We start from the raw sequence: 22,508 nt of genomic DNA, 5'->3' as shown, positions 1-22,508 counted from the left end.
CCAGATCCTTCATCTCCAGAGCCTTTGTTTTTTCCTACTAAATCATTCTGAGTTCAAGGGCCAATTTACTAAGTGTGACCATTCTAGGTCTCAATTTGTTCATCCATAAAATGTAAGGATCAGGTTAGTTGGCCTCTGAAGGTGCTTTTGGCTCTAAAATAGTGTTCCTGTTAAGTACATCCTGAAGTGCCTAGGCTAGATTGTGGTGAGGTATATAAAGAGGTGTCATTTGATGCCTAATAATGAAGTTGTCCAAAAATGGAAGAAGTTGGTTCAGAAGACAATAAACTCTCCTATACTAAAAAGTATGTTGTATACAGAATTTGTATTTAATTGTATATGTAATATGCAATATTTTCAAAGTCATCCATCCCCTATTTGAACACATATGTACAATATACAATGTATTATATATAATATCTATGATACTATAAATTTGAGGTCCCTCTCAACACCAAGATTCTATGATTCTTTGACTTTGTCATTCAGTTGTGACTGATTCCCCTTTCGGGGTTTTCTTGACAAAGATACTGGAGTGATTTGCCATTTCTTTCTCCAGCTCATTTAACAGATAAGGAAACTGAGACAAACAGGGCAAAGTGACTTTCCTAGTGTCATACAACTAGTAAATGTCTAAGGCCAGGTTTGAACTCAGGAATAGGAGATTTACTGATTCCAGATACAGCACTCTGTGCCACATAGCTGATCCCATTTGTTGACTATATGAATCAACAAAATACTTACTATGTCCTGTGGGCCCAGAACTTGGGGAAAGACAGACATGTTATCTTCTTGCACACACACACACACACACACACACACACACACACACACAAATGGTGAAAGGAAGGTTCACAAGTCAATGGGTCTCCTATATAGCGTATGCACAATTGTATGTTGTATATAGAATTTGTATTCAAATGTATAAAATATATACAATATCTCCAAAGTCATCCACCCCCTCCCTATTTGAATACATATTAACAATAAATAACAAGAGGAAAGACTACTGAGGTGGTCAAGGAATACCTCTAAAAAGGGAGATGAATTTGTCCTTTTAACAAGGTAGCAATGGGTAAATCTCTCCATTTAGGGAGAGACATTGATAATCAAATCTTTTCTTTGTTTTGTTTTTTAGGTTTTTGCAAGGCAAACGAGGTTAAGTGGCTTGCCCAAGGCCACACAGCTAGGTAATTATTAAGTGTCTGAGACCGGATTTGAACCCAGGTACTCCTGACTCCAAGGCCAGTGCTTTAACCACTATGCCACCTAGCTGCCCCGATAATCAAATCTTTTCAAGGAAGGCTCACCCTTCTCAGGAAACTCATCAGAATGATCACCACATACATTGTTCATTCATTCATAAGATCACAAGTATAGACCTAAAAGGGATTCCATTTAGTCCAACTTTCTTATATCACAGATAAAGTTCCTGAGGCATTGAGAGAGGTTAAATGATTATTTGACCAGTGGTTCCCACCTCACTAAGATGAGCAGTGATAGAGCTGAGTTATGAACCAAGTCCTCTGACTCCCCTTTTCTCATTACATACAAATCTCCTCAATTCAACAATGCTCAGTTACCTCTTATATGAAGTGTTGCTCCTATAGCACTAGGGGGAGAGGTATAAAATGTGTTTGTTTTTAACCAGTGATTTCATCTGTTGTGAACACCAGGTGAAGAATTTCCTCCACTACAGTAATAGTAGAAGTCATCCACTGCATCGGGGCCATTGCCATTCATCTTGACTTTTGTCCTGACACTGAACTTTGATGACTGTAGAAGAAAGAACAGGGCTGATAACTTTGTGTAACTGCCTCACTTAAATTCAGCACCTACAAGTCAAGATATCATCCATGATGCTATTGGTCCTCTTCGAAAGTGAAGATGAATAGCAATGTCAAATAAAATTGGACAGATTTCAGCAGCTTATCCCAGCAATTTACAGTGTAGCCTAGAACAGTGGTGTCCAACTCAAATAGAAATGAGGGCCACTACTCTATACATAGGGCAGAGTGAAAGCATACAGCGGGCACAATTATTTTCCCAGGTTTGAGTCAGGAAGTCCTTCTTTCCCGAGTTCAAATCCTACTTTACTAGCTATGTGACCCTCTGCAAACCAGTTCACCCTGTTTGCTTCCTTTTGCTCATCTATAAAATGTGCTGGAAAAGGAAATGACAAACTACTCCAGTATCTTTGCCAAGAAAACTGCAAATTGGGTCATGAAAAGTTGGACACAACTGAAAAAAATATATTCTCCAAGACATTCAAGGGACATAAAGTTCAAAGCCAAACCTGTCCACGAATAGTTTCTCCTACTTCATCAACAAGTGGTCATTCAGCTTTCCATTTTGGACAACTAATTGTTAAGAAATTTTTTCTTATTCCAAAAGCTAAAATCTGCTAGTCTGCAACTTCTACCCATTATTCCTTAGTTCTGCCCTCAAGGGTCTAGAAGAACAGTCCTAATCCCTCTTCCACACAAAAGCCTTTCAAATACTTGAATCCCTTAATACTTCCAAACATCTGTAAATTCATTGGTGAGGGCTCTCTCTCTCTCTCTCTCTCTCTCTCTCTCTCTCTCTCTCTCTCCTCTTTCTTCTCTGCCCCTCTCAAACTCTCTGTCTCTGTCTGTCTCTCTCCTTCTGTCTCTCTTACTCTCTCTCTATCTCCCCTCCTCCTTCTCCTCTCTATTTCCTCTTCTCTCTCCCTTTCAAACTCACTCTCTATCAAATTCTCTCTCAAATTCTCTCAAATTCTCTCTCTCTCTCTCTCTCTCTCTCTCTCTCTCTCTCTCTCTCTCTCTCTTTCTCTCTCTCTCTCTCTCAAATTCTCTCTCTCCTGCTCTCTTTCTCTCTTGGCAAATCCAGCTCCTCAGTGCCTTAGTAGATGGTTTTATTAGTTTCTGCTGCCAAAAAATATTCATCATCTACTGGTTAACCTTTGGATGATGAGCCTGTTTCAAATGAGTTGGGCTCTATAATCTGCATACTCTTCCAGAATTTTTTTATTATGCTGGCATTCAGTTCAGGGTCTTCATGGCATGACAAGTCTTTCTATAAACCAATTCACAAAAGGAATGTGTAATACCAGACAACATAGCATAGAGGCTTATAGGGACCTAGAACCATGTGAGGATTGGGGAGGTGATAGTCCTGCAATCAGTCCTCTACCCTGGTCAAAGAACATTTGGAGTTTGGTTTGAATCCATTTTAAGAAAGACACTGAGAAGCCAGAAAGAAAGCAGGGGAGGACAAACTTAATGTTAAAGGATCTCCTTGAGTGTTAGCAATAATCAGATCAGATAAAGGAACTAAGAATGTTTAGCCTGATGAAGAGAAGTGAGAGAGTGGGAGAGGAAGGCAGAGAAGGGAGAAAAAGTGAAGAGAGAAGAGAGAAGTAAGTATTTGAACGGTTGCTCTGGAAAAAGGGGATTGGATTTGTTCTTCTTGACCATGGAGAGTAAAACTAGGGTCTATGGTTAGAAGTTGCAAAAAAAGACAAATTTAGACCTGATAAAAAGTGAAATCTCCAAAATTAGAGGTATCCAAAAGTGTACTGGACTGCCTCAGAAGCAGTAATAGCTAGCAAACACACACACACACACACACACACACACACACACACACACGTGTGTGTGTGTGTGTGTGTGTGTGTGTGTGTGTGTGTTTAAAAATCACTTGATTTGCAAGGAACATATATTTTTTTAAAAAAAAATATCAACTTCTTGGCTTCAAACAAATGCAAGTGATGGTTATTTTGGGGATATGATTCAGCCTACCAAGACTTACATTCTCACTTAGAAATTTGGTGATTCTGAGATTCACATTCCCCCTTCTCTTTTTCAAACTGTTACCAATGAAAGAGAAAGAAAGGAAAGTGGGCCAGGACATTCAAGTCAGTTTACTGTGGTTCTGGTGAAGAGACCCTCTACAGGGTGGATGGACAAAAGTCATCAGGTTTACCTAGAGTCCCTTCCCCTGCCAGGTGGGTCTGGAGTCCCTTAAGGCCTCATTTCCTACTAGCACCCACTGCCATGTCTCTCTCCCTCCCTCCTAACCTGCCCTCAATGGCCTTGACAGGAAACACGCTCCATGTGATGACAGGCCCATGACTGGTCTCTGAGCCATCCCAGCCCTCACAGCTGTAGCTGCAGCACTTTCTTAGGGAAACCTTTGCCCTGAGGGAGCTACAATAATCACCCATCTCCAAATCCTAGCTCTAGAGCCTGCCCCCTTACCTCTGCTTCCACTTTCAAAGCTAACTCTCCCTAAAAGCTCCCGATCTTCTCTTCTCCCAAGCCGGTTGCCCCATTACCATGTTGGTAAGCCTATAACTCGAAGCACCCCTTGTAGCAAACACCCCTTTAGGTGGATGATGAACTTTGCAAACTGTGCTTAGCTAAATACTCACGCCTCCCCCCTGGCGTCTCAGCAGCTGCAGTCCTAATCCAGGGCTTGTTTGAAACTGAATTATGAGACTGTCGGGCAGTAGCTGAGAAGCAGAGGCGGAAAAGGGTTTACTGGAGGCATTAAATCATGGGCTTATTGTTAAGTGAGCTGTGTACAGGAGGTCTCCCTCGCTTACTGAGTTTTCCTCCCACCAGACCAAATGCGCTCTCCCTACTTGCTGTAAGAATATCCCCAGGTCAGCCTTTCAACTCTTTTCCAGGGGCTTTGATGCTTGTTACCTGAGTTGATCCTTCCTAAACATAGCCCTTAGAAGAAAAGGAGGTTGGGGGACTAGAGGGCAGGTGAGGAAGCAGTTTTTATCCCCATTGTACAGATTTTCCCCTGTGAGGTCAAGACTCCTCCCTCTGTGAACTTTAGAGACTTTCCCCATTACCTATTATGTACTACTCTATGAATTTAAAGGACTTTTCCCATCATCTACTGAATAAAGGCAGCAAGGAAGGAGCAGGAATGAATATGACATTGTGAATCCTGCCCTTAGAAGTTTATAATCTAGTAAAGGGAATATGATATGGACAAAGAAAATTGTAGTACAAAGCAGACAGGGAAAGCCTGTATTTCTTTGCAGAGCCACTTACTCCTCCAATCTCAGTTTCTACATCTATAAAATAAGCAAGGTGAGGTATGTATATGAGTGTGTGTGTGTGTGTGTGTGTGTGTGTGTGTGTGTGTGTGTGTGGGGGGGGTGTCCTTCCAGATCTAAATCTTTGAAACTATGTCTGAGTATGACCCCAGATACTTACAAACTGGTAGCCTCATTTGCCTCAGTTTCCTCATCTGTAAAATGAGCTGGAGAAGGAAGACAAACCACTTCCAGATCTTTGCCAAGAAAACCCCAAATGGGGTCCCAAAGAGTCACATATGACTGAAACAACTAAACAGCAACAACAAAAATGATTCTTCTACAAAGTGGTGCCTTGTGGCAGGAGAAAATGATTTCAGATCTTTGAGGCCAGATTTTTAGGATGAGGACCAAGGGAAGTCAGCCTAGAAAGTATGTCACCTTCCTCCCTCCCTCCTCCAGAGGGAAAGACAGGTTCCCGACCCAGTGTGAAATTCTAACCAAGGGAAACAATCACTCTTCCCCTTGCCCCCCTCCCCCCCTGCCCCATTCGCTCCCAGACCCGAGCTCTCCTCCTCCCCCCTCCCAACATCCGCATCCACATTCCGGGCTCCCCATCTCTCCCTTCTTCTGTTTGCTCTCACATTCCACCCTCAGCTAGCATTCCAGGCCCTTTCTCCTCCTGTCCCCGCTGTCTCCACTCAGGCACCAACCCCTTTCCCCACCCCTCCCCCCAGGTGCCATTGGTATGCCAAGAGTTCCCATGGGAGGACAGGGCAGAGGGACAGGGTACCCGTGGGATTCCTCTACTAGGACTTTCCCCAGGGGGCAGGGGACTAGAGGGTGGGGCAGAAATCCAAACCCACCTAACTTGGCATGGTCCCAGGAAGAGGACACAATAAGGGCAGAGACCTAGCCCTGGCCTGGAAGTAGGCACATTTCTCCTCTGTTGATATTAGAAAAAGATGCCTCCCCAAGTTGCCCTGCCTCCCTCCAAGGATGTGAGTCTAAGAATAATTGTTGACTTTGGGGATGTCTAAATTTTACGGTGTTCTCCTACCCCCAAGCTCAGAGCCCTTTAGAATAGAGAGACACTGAGAATGCACATGTATATGCGAGGAAGAGGTGTGTATATGAGGAAGGCAAGGGAGAGAAACTCCAGTAAGGAACTGTATGTACCCTTACCTGTGCTACTCAGGTAAGTGTAAATAGCCAAGTCTACCTGCAGTAAGTTCTCTTTTAGAACAGGGTCCAGAATGTCTGGCCTGTAGACTATTTGGTCTGGTGCTGTCACACCACCCCAGTTGGGACCCAAAATTCAATAAATCTAGGAGTATTTAGGGGTGACTTAATTGAATATTTGACCAAATATAGTAGACTAATTTTTAAGTTGAATATTTAGTATGGCCCGTGAATGATGTTATAAATATCCAAATGGCCCTTGGCAGAAAAAAAGATTCCCCATTCTGTTTTAGAAAGTGAAAGAGAAGTTCATGCTTCCTGTGCTAGAGTTTCAAAGAATGCCCTCTGTAGGGGATAAGGTGAGGAACATCCGCAAAACTGTTCATCTATCTATGGCACTAGGATTTCCATGAATAGAGTCAGGGATTTGGTATCAGGAAACCTAGGGTTCAAATTCCATCCCTGGCGACTACTAACTATATGTGAGATCTTACGCAAATTATTTTGTCAACCTATTTTTCTGGCAAATGAAGAATTTGGGTCTGATGATCTTGAAGTTCTGAGAACCCATATCACAAAATACCAACCCACTTGGGTCAAGGTCACAGAGATGAATCTTGTTATGTATGCATAGCCCTCCATATGATTCCAAGTCCTTGCCCATCATTAAGCATCTACTGTATTAAGCATCTACTATATTCCAGTCTTGTTCTTCATTCTGAGGATACAAAGAAAGATTATAGTCGTTACCTTAGATTGTAAACTTCAGAGTGGGACTGTCTGTTGCTTTTTTTTTTGTAACCTCAGCTGTTAGCACATCTGGTATATAGTAGGTACTTAATAAACGAAAGGTGACTAACACCCTCTCTAAATATTTATGGCAACCTGATAAAAGGGGTGGGGTGGGGGGAAGTACTAATAGAGGAAAGACTATCCTACATTCAAATCCTATTTCTGGCACTTAGGATTTCTGTGACTCCTGGACCAGTCTTTCTGATACTGTTTTCCTCTTTCTCATCAATGGAAGCAATATTTTTTCCACTACCTACAACTCACCCCACCCTTTTAAGAGGGCTATTTAGAGGAAAGTGCTTTGTAAACCTGGAAGCACAGTAGAAACATTACAGTATGATTATTTTAAACAGAGAGCAGGAAAGAGGGCATTCTTGGCAAAGAAACCTCACACAAACAAGGGCATGGAGGTTCAAATGAGCATGGTTTTTTAGGGGATTGTGGGAAAACCTGCCAGGCAAGCGCCTAGGGTTCCTGTTGGGGGAGAACAAGAGATAAGGTTGAATAGGCAAGTGAGCAGGTCAGCAGGTAGGTCAGTAGAGAGGGTTTCAGAAAGCTAAGGAGTCATGTACTTTCTCCCCAACACCCCCACCTCAATTTCCTGTTCCTGGGCAGGTGCTGAGGCTGGGGTTGGTGGGGGGGGGGCAATGAGAGACACCCTCTTAACTCTATTTCACTTTGTCATCTAAACTTTCTGCCTACAGCAGCCATCAAGACTGACTCCTTCCAGAATGGGAATTCCCTTGATGTCATCCCTGTCAAGTGACAGGTTCTCTTAGAAGACATCTAGGAAGAAAGAACCCACTATCTCCCAATGAGCCCATCTCACCTTGGGATAGCTCTCAGAAAGAATCTTTTCCCAGAAATCCAGTCCAAATGTACCTTTTCTTACTTCCTAATTGTTCCTAGTTCTACTTTCTGGGGCCAAACAAAACAAAGTTATTCCTTTTTACATATGGTAGCAAATCAAATACTTCAAGCCATACTTGAAGCAAATTTCAAATACTTGAAGACATCTATCACAACTTCCCTAAAGCTTTTCTTCTCCAGTTAGACATTCCCTGTTACTTTTATAGACTCTTATGGATGGTCTCCAATGTCTTCAGCATCCTGATCTCCCTCTGGCTATGCCCCAGGTTTTAATATCCCTCCAGCCCATTTACTCTGTGATCCAGTGAGATTGGTCTCCTTTGTTGTTCTTCATTGAAGACATTGTCTCCTGACTGGACATCTTCACAAGGCTGTCCTCCTAGAATTCTCTCCCTCCTCTTCTCTTCCTACTTACTTCCCTGACTTCCTTCAAATCCCTGCTAAAATTCAATCTAGGGCAGTTAAAAGATGCAGTGGGTAGAGCACTGGTGTCTTGGAGTCATATAAATGGGAGTTCAAATCCAGTCACAGACACTTGACCTATACCAATTGGGTAACCTTGGACAAGTCTCTTATTCTGATTTCTTCACATCCAGGGCCATCTCCAGACATTCTCATTCATATCTGGTCACTGGATCCAGATGGCTCTGGAGGAGAAAGTGAGGTTGGTGACTTAGCACAGCCCCTCTCCACTCCATGTTCTTGTCATGGTATTATTTTCCTGATGTTGTGATCTTCAAAAATGAAGGACAGGGGCAGCTAGGTGGCACAGTGAATAGAGACCAGCCCTGGAGTCAGAAGGACCTGAGTTCAAATACTGGCTCAGACACTTAATAATTAGGAGCTGTGTGGCCTTAGGCAAGTCACTTAACCCCATTGTCTTGTAGAACCCTAAAAAACAAACAAACAAACAAAATTGAAGGACAAACATTAAAACTCAACCTCTGCAAGAAGCCTTTCCTAATCCTCCTTAATCCTACATTATTTCCAATTTATTCTGTATATAACTCATTCATATATTGTCTGCTGTGTTAGATTGTGACTCTTTTGAGGGCAAGAATTGGCTTTTGCTTATTTTTTGGTCTCTCAGGGCTTAGTCCAATATTTGTTGTTCAATCACATCTGATTCTATGTGACCCCAATTAGGGATTTCTTGACAAAGATACTGGAGTGGTTCCTCGTTTTCTTCCTCAGCTCATTTGACAGACAAGAAAACTGAAGCAAACAGTGAAGTTACTAGCTCAGGATCACACAAATAGTTTTTTGTCTGAGGCCAGATTTGAATTTAGGAAGATTCCAGACCTGGTATTCTCTCCACTGCTCCATACTTCCCTAAATGTCTCTTGATTGACTGTCTTAACTACAGGACAGGATTTGACCAAGGCAAATTGCTTAACCTCTCTGGGCCTCATTCTTTGAACAATAGGGAGGGATTAGCCTTGCCTTCTCTTCCCTTACTAATGTGAAGTTCAAATGATCAAATCTACTGTGATGGAAAGAGACCTGAATATCAAGTCAGTCGGCCAGATTCTGAATCCTGCCTCAGCGGCTTATGAACTGTGGGACCTTAAGCAAACCACTGGGGCCCAGGTTTCCACATCTGCTAAGTGTGCGTGACAAGGAGAGACTGGGATTGGACTAGATGATGTCAAAGAGCCCTTCCAACTCTAACACCCTATTATCCCAATTGCTGAGAGCACAAAGAAAACAGACATGGTCTGTCGGGAAGGGTGGGGTGGGAGATGCCCTGCTTACAACAGACCCATTATAAGAAAAGTAACTGAAAAAAAAATGATGAGTGTTGATTCTTGCTTTACAAAAAAGAAAAACCATGAGGTTTCTTTAAAAATGACAGCTCCCACACATTGAAAAATAGATTTTAATTTGCCCATCACTTTTTAGGAACTTTCCTGTTAGGCAAATAGAGGTACACCTGCACAAAGCCTTCTTCAGATGCAGGTGTTGTTATGAGTACATCTGGCCAGCAGCAGAGGGGGTTAGTGGGTTTCATTTTCATTCTGGTGACATTTAAACTGTGCTGGGAGGCCTCTGGGTTAGAGCTCCTCACTTCAGGATCCCTTTAATTCTTAGGGAAAGCCAGAGAGGAGCAAGGTCATTTACTAGAAACTTTTGGGGAGAAGGAGTTTGTAGGAAGTGAGAAAGCGTTGCAGTGTTTTGTTGGTGCACCTGAATTTTAACCTCACACTAGGAAGTGGTCATCTACAAGGAACACTGGATTTAGAATCAAAAGATCGGAGTTCTAAGAATAACTGTAACAATAATGGCAACATATGTTTATCTAACTCTTTAAAGCACTTTTACTTAATTATTTCATTTGATTTTTACAAGCACCCTGTAAGAGTGAGGAAGGTTAAAGGGACAGGGAGTTTTGATTGTCCCTATTTTACAGTTGAGGAAACTAACTGAAGCTGAGAAAGATTAGGAAGGTACAAGATTTTCTCCAGAGCAGGGGAAGGGTTAAAACTGGAGGAGATTGGGGCATTCCATCATGTGTGAAGACAAACTCCAAAACCAACCTAAGTCATTATAAAGAGCTGATAATAATTCAAATGAACAAATAGCTTCTATCTCTTCAAATTTATCCTCCAGGGAGAGACTTCCATTCCTCAGTATAACTTCCTCCCAGTGATGGAACCCAGCCCACCTCACTTTCTCTCCTAGTAGAAGAGGATTGTGCTGAACTAATAACACTCCTTCACGCCATTCCCTTAAAAATGATAGTATGAGTGTGAGAGACCTTGTCCTCCAGCTGGTCCTGTGTTAAGGATGCATGATTGGGAAACCTCTTTTTTCCTCTGCTTGGAGGTAATTGGCCACACAAGAACTCAACCCTGCCCTCTTCTCCCACGGGAAGGAAGGGCTGCATGTAACTGTCCAAACTACCTCACCACAAACTCCAAGCACTGACTGTTCAACTGGCGAGCCTCACCCCAGTTTATCAGAAGCTAGTCCTCTCTGAGGAGATACCAGTTCCCCAGGAGCAATCAATCTAAATTCACTTAATTCACTTTCATTTTTAAACTTCTCCCCAGACCCCTTTCATGGAACTATCCCTCTGCCTCCCCCAAAAAATACAAATTACTTAGTCAGACATACAAGATTACTATTGCACCCTGCCTGCCCACCCACCCACCCATCCACTGCCATCTTCCTTCCCCTGCCTATGACCAAATAAGGTCCCAGCCTACCTTTCCAGGCTCATTTCACATCCCTTCCCATTGTGTGCTATGAGCTCCAGCCAAGCTGGACTATTACCCATTCCCCGGGCTGCTTCTTCTCTCTCCCGCCTCTGAGCACTGGCATGGTGCCATCCCCCCTGCCTGCAACAGGCTCCCCCACATCTCTTCCACTGAAATCTTTCTTCCTTCCCTGGTCTACTCTCTTCACTCTCAGATATGCTTGTACATTTCTCATCCCCACAAATGTGTCCAAAGGGTCCCATGACATGTTGTCTTAATAGAAAATGCATTTGATAAAAGTAGAAAGCATACCCCCCCCCAAGCTCTCTCTAGTCTTTGCTTGTCTTCTCCAGAGCACTTGATTATATCTAACTGGACTTGTGCCCAATGGAGTGGATATTCTATCTCTTCTACTAAATGGTAAACTTCTTGAGGGCAAGACTTTGTACCTTTTTTTCATCATCCTTTATTACTGGCCTTTTCATCTTTGTGTTACTAGCCTTGCATAAATTAGATGTTTAATAAATAATTTAATTTTAATTTAATTAGATTAAGAGAAGGCTGGTTGTCTTAATGAAATATACACCAAGAAAGGTTTTCCAAAGATCCTGGGACTTTAGACCCAACCTATGAGTTTGTTTGTATTAGGAATCCCTGATGAGGAAAATCCCTTTCCCCATACAGCAAAACTGCCACCTACTCCCTAACTTATAGTCTTAGATTTTGAGGATATGACCCAGGGTCAGTCACAGAGACAGTCTATGTGAGGAAATATATTTGTCAAAGCCAGGACAAGAACTCAAGTATTCCTGACATCCCATGCCGTTGTTGTCTCTGTGTTTTCCTTAGATAATAATAACAGCTAATATTGACATGGTTCTTTAAGGTTTGCAAAGCACTTTACATGTATCACTATTAATAATAATTATATCATATATTATTAATTATTAATATAATTAATTGTGTAATTATTAATATTATATCATTGTATATTAATATAATAATTAATAAGATAACATAGAATATCTTATTTGATGCTCTTGACAACTGATGCTATCATTATCTCTAACAGATGAGGAAATTTAGACTGGAAAGAGGTCATACAAGCTAGAAAATCTCTGAGGAGGGACTCAAATCCAAGTGCTCCTGACCTCAAGTCCACTATTCTAGCCACAACACCATGCTGTCTCCCTAAGAAATAGATAAGGATAGATTAAAAATAGAATAACAGAGGGGCAGCTAGGTGGCACAGTGGATAGAGCACTGACCCTAGAGTCAGGAGTACCTGAGTTCAAATCTGGCCTCAGACACTTAATAATTACCTAGCTGTGTGGCCTTGGGCAAGCCACTTAACCCCATTGCCTTGCCAAAAAAAAAAAAAAAAGTTAAAAAACATAGAATAACAGGCTGATGTGATAGAAAGAATCCTGTAGAGACTAGGTTCTAGCCCACCTTGACCACTTATTAACTGTATGACTTTGATCTAATTACTATCCCTCTCTGAACATTGTTTCTTCTCTACAAAAATGAGAGAGTTGGACTAGATAATATCTTTCATCTCCATATTCTGATTCCACAATTCTGTGAGAGTGGAATGGAAGCCCTTTGAAGATAGGAATTATTATCATTTTCTCCATATCCCCAGGATCTAGTACAGGGTCATATAGGTATCTAACAAACGGTTATTGAATTTGATTGCCTAGGAATGCGTTAGGTTAGATTAGATTGGATTGACTTAAATGTCCAACTCAAAGCCAGTAGAGTTTTAAAGGATAAAAGAAAAAATGATGTGAGTGTATCAAGGTTATCAAATGCATTCTCTATTAAGACATGTCACAGGACCCCTTGGACACACTTGTGTTGGATGAGAAATGTACAGACACATCCAGAGCTCAGAGAGAATCTTGGTGTTAGGCATAGAGAATCAGACAGTGCAACAGCTGAGGACATCAGGACACTGGATGACCCCAATACAGATCTTTGTATGTGTGGGGGATGGGAGGGTGAAAAAAGGACAATTCTCACTGATTCAGCTTGACATGACCCTGAGCAATCTCTCTACCCCTTTCTTCCCACCTTTTCCACCCTCACCCTCTCTACTATTCCCAACAACTCCACTGAGGCCTCCTGGACCCAACTGCTAAAAGGGGACCGTGGGAAAAATAATCAAACCTTGGTCATCTGGATAATTAGCTGTTTCCCTGTGACCATGGCCTCCTTGTCCCTTCCCCCCTTTGCTCCCTGGACCTTTACTAAAGAGAGTTTCCAAATACCCCAGTGAAGTTGCCTCATTAATGTTAATGTGAAGTCCAGACACGAGCCTGACACAATCATAAATTATTGGGTAAGAGTATGTGAATGTGAGGATATATACAGATTTATAAACATATTGTCTATATGTGTGCATGAGTATTTAAATATGTGCATTGTAAATTTATGTCAATCTATGTATCCCTACTAGCAAGATGTCTGTGTGTGCACACCTATGTATATGAATATAGTGTGTTTATGTTTGTATGTTGTATGTGCATGTGTATATGCATTTTGTGTATATACCTATTTTGAATATTTCTTTGGCTAGATGTATATCCAACTAGATTTGTGCATTCATATAAACTTACCTCTATTTTCTGTGTGACCTTAGACAAGACACCTAACTTCCCTGGTCTTGGCTTCTATATCTGCAAAATGAAGAAGTTGAAGGAGATGGGCTCTGAGATCACTTGAGACTCTAGCTCTGTGATTTTAATCCAATTCCCTCAATTTACAAACTGGGGGCCAGGAAAAAGGGGAGTGACTTGTGCAAGATCACACAGGTATTAAGCAACCTGGCTGATATTCAAATCCAGGTCCTCTGAAAGAATTTGGCCTCAGACACTTATTATAGCTATGCGATCCCAGGCAAGTCACGTCACCCTATTTGCCTCAGTTTCCTCATCTGTCAAATAAGCTGGAGAAGGAAATAGTAAACTACTCCAGTGTCTCTGCCATGAAAACTCTAAATGGGGAGCTCATCTTCCTTTGAAAGGTTGGCATGCTCAGAGGATCTTGATTCCCCAAAATAATCTCTTACTTCCCTATGCCCTTCTCTACTACTACTTCTCTATTGCTTGGTTATCATCCTTTGAGGGGGAGCCCACTTTGGAGGAGTGTGATCCCTCAAATAGCTTCTTGTGCCTCTATATCCCCTATACCTTTCCTTACTGTTTATCCTTTCATGGATTTCTCTCTGTTTCTCCCCCTTAGCTTCTGTAATAATACATACATACACACACACACATATGTATATATATATATATATATATATATATATATATATCTTCTGTTATAATATATGTTATATATATATATATATAAACTTTTTTGTTCCCCCCCCCCAAAAAAAATCCCTAAATGGAGTCACAGAGAGACAGACATGATTGAACAACAAAGTTCATTTAGTCATCTACAGGATTTAGACCTGGACAAGACCTCAGGGATCATTGAGTTCATTTTACAAATGAGCAGACTCCAAAAGGAAAGTGATTTTCCTGAGGTCAAAATGGCAGCAAATAGTGGAGCCAGAAATGAAACTTAGACCCTTTGATTTCAATTGAGTAATCTTTCTAGGATAATACTACACCTCTCATTACTAACAAGATCCTCAGAGACTTTGTCAGGGCTCAGATCTGCAAGTCCCAGTTTTATCTTTGACAAGGGGTTGCCCTTTTGTGACACCAATATCTCCTAAGGGTTGGGTGCCTGAAATGCCCAATTCCCCCTAATAATTCTCTGAAGGTCACCACCTACCCCCCCCATTCAAAGAACTCTAGTGGTTCTCTATTACTCCCTAGCACTCTATTTGATGTTCTAAATCCTTCATAACTTGATCCCTTCCTGCCTTTCCAGTCTCCTTACACCTTCCTAATCTCCAAATATTCTGAGATCCAACCAACACAGACCTTATCACTCTTCTTGGAACATAACACTCCATGTACCTATTCCTACAATTTTCAATGACCCCTGTGATACCTGAAATTCTCCCCTTCCTCATCTCTACTTCCCAGTTTCCCTACTTCCTCTAAACATCAGCTAAAATTCCATTTTTTACAAGAAGCCTTTCCCAGTCTTCCTAATCTTAATGCCTTCTCTTTGAGGTTATCTCCTATTTATCCTATCCATATGTTACTTGAATATAGTTGTTTGCATGAGTTCTCTCCCATTAGACTATGAGCTCCTTGAGAGAAGGGCTGGTTTTTGCATTTCTTGATACTCACTACTTAGAACAGTGCCTGGCCTAGGCTTATTTGCCATTTAATGAATATTTATTGATTGACTAATAACTGTGCTGAGAAGTTTCTCCAGATTACACCTATTTATATGTTTTCTATCTAATATTTTCCCAATTCTCTAACTCACTCCTTCCTCTTATCCTGACACCAACTTGGAACCTTACTTCCCACACAAAGATATCACTCTTTACAAGCAAACTTGAGAGCATATTCACATATGCTTAGATGTGCATATGAATCTGCATACACACACATACAAACTTAGAACCATACCTAGGACATGAAACACTGAACAAGTTGGTGAGGTGGGGAAGCCACTAAGGAAGAAAAGACTCCTGGAGGTTTCTTCACTGCTGAGGGATTGGACTCTTCTGGATGTGAATGAATGAATGAAAACATATTTGTTAAGTGCTTACAAAATTCTAAACAGTAGGAATACAGATAGAAAATTGAGACCATTTCTGGTTTTAAGGAATTCAACTTTTTAATTGTAGGAGGTTTTATATAAATAAAATATATTGTATATATATTGTATATGTATATACATATACACATACAAAAAAGAGGGGAGAGACATATGTGTGTGTGTGTGTGTGTGTGTGTGTGTGTGTGTGTGTGAATGAATTTGGCTGCAAATTGGATAGGAGGAAGACACCTAAGTATGCAGATAAAAGGGAGGTAGCAAGGTCAGGGGTTTTAGGGTACACTGGCAGCAATGCCTTGGGGGTCATGAGGATATAGTATAGCATAGTAAACTTACATTGCAAGTCCTAATGCACCTTAGGATATAGTGACAAGCCTCATGTGAGATCCAGTGGCCTTTCATCTTACTGTAGTTGATGACTCCCTGCTTATTCAAGTGACGTGAGGAAACAAGTCCATCTAGAAAGGGTATAGGTTGGAGTGGCAGGGGGGAAAAGTAAACCTGAAGGTGAGGCTCCATCACTGAGAATGGGCCAGAGAGAGGAGTTCACCAGGTATGTAACTACAAGGGACAGGAAGGATACCAAGATGGTGCTATTTTCACCCTCCAAATTTTGCCACCTTGGAGAAAAGCACTCATCACCTTACCCTAGTTATGCCTTAGGAGACCCTTAAATTCACGCCAATTTTGCAGTAGGAATCCTTTTCAGGAATGGAAATATAGAAGACAAAGTCGTGTCAATCAATCAATAAATATTTATTAAACTTCTACTATGCAACACTGAGAATACCAAAAAAATAAAAAATAAAAAGGCAAAACATTCCCTGTCCCCAAGGAGTTCATAGTCTTACTGGGGAGACAAGATACAAACAACAAAATACAAACAAGTTATATGCAGGATAATAGGAAATAACAGAATGTCAAAGGATTTTGAATTTGGTTCTGTAGGCAATAGGAAACCACTGAAATTTATTGAGTAAGGGTGGGGGGGGAGTCAGGGAGGGGAGGTAGGAGAATGACATATTTAGACCTGGACTTCAGGAGAATTGCTTTGGTGCTGAATGGAGGATGGATTGGGTTAGGGAGAGACTTGAGGCAGGCACTCAGCAGTAGGATTTTTGCAATCATCCAGGTGTGAAGTGATGAAGGCCACCAGAGTGATGGCAGTGTTAGAGGAAAAAAAGGAGGGGAATTTGAAATATGTTGTAAAGGTGAAATCAACAGGCCTTGGCAACAGATTGGATATGGGGGAGTGAAAGATAATGAGAAAACCAAGATGGCTCCTAGGATATGAGCCTGAGAGACAGGGAGGACGGTGTGGCCCTGTTTAGTAATAGGGAAGGTAGGAAGTGAAGAAGGTTAAAGGAGAAAGATAATGAGTTCTATTTTGGACATGTTGAGTTTAATATGTCCACTAACATCCAGTTTGAAAGGGATGAAAGACAATTGAAGGTATGCCACATTTGTGGCAGGACAGGTAGATTTGTGAATCATCAGCACAGAGAAGATAACTAAATCCATGGGAGCTGAGAAGATCATCAAGTAAAGTGGTATAGAAGGGAGAAGAGAATAAAATCTAGAACAGAACCATGAGGGACACCTCTGATTAGAGGGCATGATCTAGATGAGAATTCAGCAAAGCAGATGAGAAGATTCGATAGGCAGGAGGAGAACCAGGAAAGACTGATGTCACAAAAACCTTAGAGAGAAGAGAGTGTCAAGGAGAACAAGAATGGTCAAGTGTATCAAAGACTGCAGAGAAGTCAAGAAAAATGAGGATTGAGAAAAGGCCATTGATTTTAGCAACCAAGAGATCACTGGTAACTTTGGAGAGAGCAATTTTCATGGAATGATAAGGTTGAAAGCTAGATTGCAAGAGGTTAGGAAGAGAGTGGGAAGAAACAAAGTAAAGGTACCTATTGTAGACAAAAGAAATATAAGATGATAGTGAGAATGGAAGGTTCAAGTGAGGGTTTTTTCAAGATGGGAGAGACATGGGTATATTTGTAGGCAGTAGGGAATGAATCAATAAATCCGGAGAGATTGAAAATAAGTGATGGGGGCAGCTAGGTGGCGCAGTGGATAAAGCACAGGCCCTGGAGTCAGGAGTACCTGGGTTCAAATCCGATCTCAGACACTTAATAATTACCTAGCCATGTGGCCTTGGGCAAGCCACTTAACCCCATTGCCTTTCAAAAACCTAAAAAAAAATAAGTAATGGATAGGAAGTGACAGAGTGGGGCACTCTGTTGGAGGAACCAGTATGGACTAAGATCATTTGAATAGTAGGTGGGGGGTAGGCCTTGGTAAGGAGTAAATTCATTTCAATATGTGAGATAGGAGGGAAGAAGGAAATAGCAGTCGAAGTCATCTGAGAGATCAATGAGGAAGAAGGGTGAAGAGAAAGCTTAGTGAATGGCCTCAACTTTTTTCTGTAATATGACGCAAAGTTCCCAGCTAAGACGATAAGGGGAAGAGAAACCATGGGAGGTTTGAGGAAGGATGAAAAAGTCTGAAAGAGTCAAAGAGTGGAATAGTGAGTTGCTAAGACAGGTATACTAGGACTGCTAGTATAATAACAGTTGAAGTTGTGTAGCATAAATTTGTAATGGATCTAGGCAGAATGTTTGCATGAGCCATATACTCTTTTACTCGTCTCTTTTGAGTAATGAACTCAGGAGGACAGTTTGTATAACATAATAGTTGATTTTTAATTGCAAAGGGTTACAAAGTGCTTTACAGACCTTATCTCTTTTGATCTTTACTCTAATCCTGAGAGGTAGGTGCTGAAGATATTATCAGTTCCATTTTATGATTGAGATAAGTGAAGCTACAAAAGGTTAAATAACTTACCTCTAAGCCATAACCAGTCATCACTCGAGGTGAGTCCAGGTCTCTAGCTCATGAGATAATGTTCTAATCATTATTCCATATCTGTTTTTCATGAGGAATAAAACTAAAATTCAACACGAGTTTTATATATAGTATATGTGTGTAATATATACAAATGCATATATATATAGTCATATATACAGTAATACATTATGGGGAAAGCATGGCTAGCAAAAAAAGATCTGGCAAGTTTGGTAGTGCATGAGCTTAATATGAGTCAATAGTGTGATAAGGCAGCCAAAAAAGCCAAAGTGACCTAAGGCTACATTAGAATCAATTTATCATCAATAAAACATTTATTAAGCATCTACTATGTGCCAAATCTGTAGACCTTAGCCTTCATCATCCATCTCTTAACATCATTCAAACATTTAGCTTTCCTGACACAAAGCTAAACTGAACCAAGCCACATTTGAATATGCCTTCTCTTTTGCAGAACCTAGTTTACATTACATAAATACACATGTACATGTAATAAATCAGTCATCAAGATTACCAAACCACCACAATGATCTCTTTAGAAAACGTTCCCTTTTCCTCCTCATTGGTCTCTGTGTTTGTATCACGATCATTTCATTCTTGAACATAATATTAAAAGCTACTGCATAAAAATTAAAGAATGATGGAGGTTCCTAACTTTTACAGTCATAATTAAGGGGAAAATTCAAAATCAAACAAAAGATAGAAATTATTATAAAAAACAAAATAAAAGTTTTTTATTGTAGAATATTTAAAAGTCTTTAAACAAACAAAACTAATGCAGCAGTAATAAGAAGAAAAACAATGAAAGAGAGAAAAGCTCTGCAACAGACTTAGCTTATAAGTATGATATACAAATTTAGAGAATTAAGGAATTAATTGAATCATAAGTCAGTCAAAGTCTGAATGGCATTAACCCAAATGATAGATGATCAAAGGATATAAACACATAACTTTCAAAAGAAGAAAAGTTAATTATCAATAATCATAAGGAGCAAAACATCCATAAACTGGTATTACAGTTACTCATAAAATTGTGAAATAATCAATGTTGGGGAGGTTATGGAATGATAGGCACACTAACAAACTGAGGCAGGGCGGGGGGACTCTGAATTGATCCAACTATTCTGAAAAAAATTTATAATTGCATAAGAAAAGTTACTAAACTCTTCATACTTTGTGATCTGGGTTGATATTTACTGGTGAATCCATATCCCAAATAGCTTAATGAAAGAATGTTTCAATAACAAAGCATTTATGGAGTAGTAAAAAAACAAAACAAAAACAAAAACAAAACTGAAAAACAAAGTGAGTGACCAATGATTCGGGAATAAAGAAACAAATTATACTGGATGAACAAATTGACAAAATTTGACAAATATGAGCAATTCTAAGAAATGGAAAAATTTGTATGAACTGATATAAAGGAACATAAAAAATATACACAATAACTGCAATACGTAAATGAAAAAACCAATGATGGCTCTGAAATACAGAAAATGAAGTATATCTTTTGGTACACCTCTTGAATTATACCCCCAGATTGGTAGGGGACCACAAAGGCAACATGTTGCATACTTTGTTAGCTGGAAAGGCAGTTAAGCATAGTGGATATCCATTTTTCTGAAATGAGAAAGACCCAAGTTCAAATTTGCCCTTCAGAAACTTCTTACATGTGTGAGTCTGAACAAGTCACTTAACTTCTAACTGACTCAATTTCTTCATCTATGAAATTAAAGTAGTTCCTACTTCCAAGAGTTGTTGTGAGGATCAAATGAGACAATGTTTGTAAAATATTTTGTAAACTTAAAAGTATTATATAAATACTGGCTATTATTATGAAATGCAGACACAATATCAGTTGTTTTTGCTTAACTGCTTTCTTTTGCAACAAAGATGGTCTCGATTCTGGAATTGAGAAGAAAGGCATGTCCAGAAATGACAGATATGTAAAAACAAAAAAGTATTTTTAAGATCTTATGTTTTGTTTTTTTTTAAAAGATCCCATATGTGCAAAAAAAAATCATAGTAGCATTGTCTTGTAGTAGCAGAAAGTTAGGAAAAAAATGAGGTGCCCACCAATTGGGAATGGCTAAATAAATTGTTTGTCATGGAATATCATTAGTCTCTCTGAATTATGAATATGAGAAATTCAAAGAAACATAGGAAGATGATCTGGGCAGAATGAAGAAAACAAACAAGAGATCAATATACACAATTACAATACTGTAAATAGAGACAACACTAAAAATCAACAAAATGTGAGTCAGATGTAATAACCAATGTTGGTTCCAGATGCCTAAAGTTAAAACACATTTCTTTCCTTTCCTTTCAGAACGGGTGAACTATAAGAGTGTTCAGTAACATATCCTATCCATCCTAAACCATCATAATGGTTTCATTTAACCGTCCTTTACAGGAAAGTTAGGAGAGGGAGGGTTGGTGAAGTGCACAGGCATAGGTCAGACTGCTCAAAATCTAATCACTGTCTTGACCCAAAAAGTCCCTCTCCAGAGCCAGACCCAGAAAGTCCGTTCTCTGGCCTAGTCAGGCAGCCCTTTCTCTCCTGAAACTAAATAATGCAGTAAGAGAAAAAGAATATCCATTTTTAAAAAAGAATTTCATTCTTAATAATAAACAAGGGAATAGTCCCTCTGCACTCTGTTGCAGTCAGAACACAAGTTGGGTTCAGTTCTGTGTACCACCTTTTAAGAAATAAAGAGACAAGCAAATGTATATCCAGAAATGAGCCATCAGAATAGTAAAAAAGAATGAAGATCCTATCATTTAAAGATTGGTTAAAACAACTTTGGATATTCAGCTTGGAGAAGAGAAAGTTTAGGGGGGATCTCATGACCACCTTCAAACAAACTGTAGAAGAGAGTAAAGTCTCTTTCTAGTTATCCCCAAGGGATAATAATAATACCCATATGATGATGATGATAAAAATATATATAATATGTATATATTATATATAGAGAGAGATACATATATATATATATATATATATATGTAGAGAGAGAGAACTTGCTCTTAACTTAGCACTGTGCTAATCACTTTACAAATAGTATTTCATTTGATTCTTACAATAATCTTTGGAGGGAGGTGCTTTGATCTTCATTTTAAAGTGAGGAAATTGAAGCAGGGAGCAGTTTAATGACTTGCCTACAGTCATACAGCTTATAAATGAAACTAGAATTGAACTCAAATCTTCCTGACTCCAGGCCCAGCACTCTGTTCTCTGTACCACTTAGGACAGTGCTAGGAACAATGAGTAGAAATAGCAGAGAGGAAGAGCCAAGTTTTGATGTAACATTAACAATTAGAGCAGGGCTTCTTAACCTGGAGTCCAGTGAACGTGTGTTTTGTTTTGTTTTTTTAATTTTACTAACTGTATTTCAATCTAATTGGTCCCCTTATAATCTTATATAATTTATTTCATGTACTTAAAAATGAAAGAATGGGTCCACAGGCTTTATCAGACTGTTGAAGAGAACCTGATAGACAAAGAATGTTAAGGACCCCGAATTATAGCACTTTCACAAAGAGGGAATTCTACTCACTCGACACTGGATGATCAAAAATCAAGGACACCATGGAGTAGATTCTAATTTAGGTAAAACCTGACCTCTGAAGTCCCTTCCAGTTCTGAGATTATGTGATGAGTGATTAAACTCATGACCTTGAACTCATCAGCACCCTGCTCTCATGGGCAACTAAATGACTCAGACAGTTCAAGTTCTAATACATTGACCTTTAAATGAAATAATATAAATACATAATCAACAATGAATCAATCAACATGAATTAAGCACCAAAAATGTACCAGGCAATGTGCTAAAAACTATAAAAACACATGTAGG

Source organism: Macrotis lagotis, chromosome 5 (genome assembly GCF_037893015.1).
Source record: "Macrotis lagotis isolate mMagLag1 chromosome 5, bilby.v1.9.chrom.fasta, whole genome shotgun sequence".
Lineage (NCBI taxonomy): Eukaryota > Metazoa > Chordata > Mammalia > Peramelemorphia > Peramelidae > Macrotis > Macrotis lagotis.
This window is presented reverse-complemented; position numbering follows the sequence as displayed.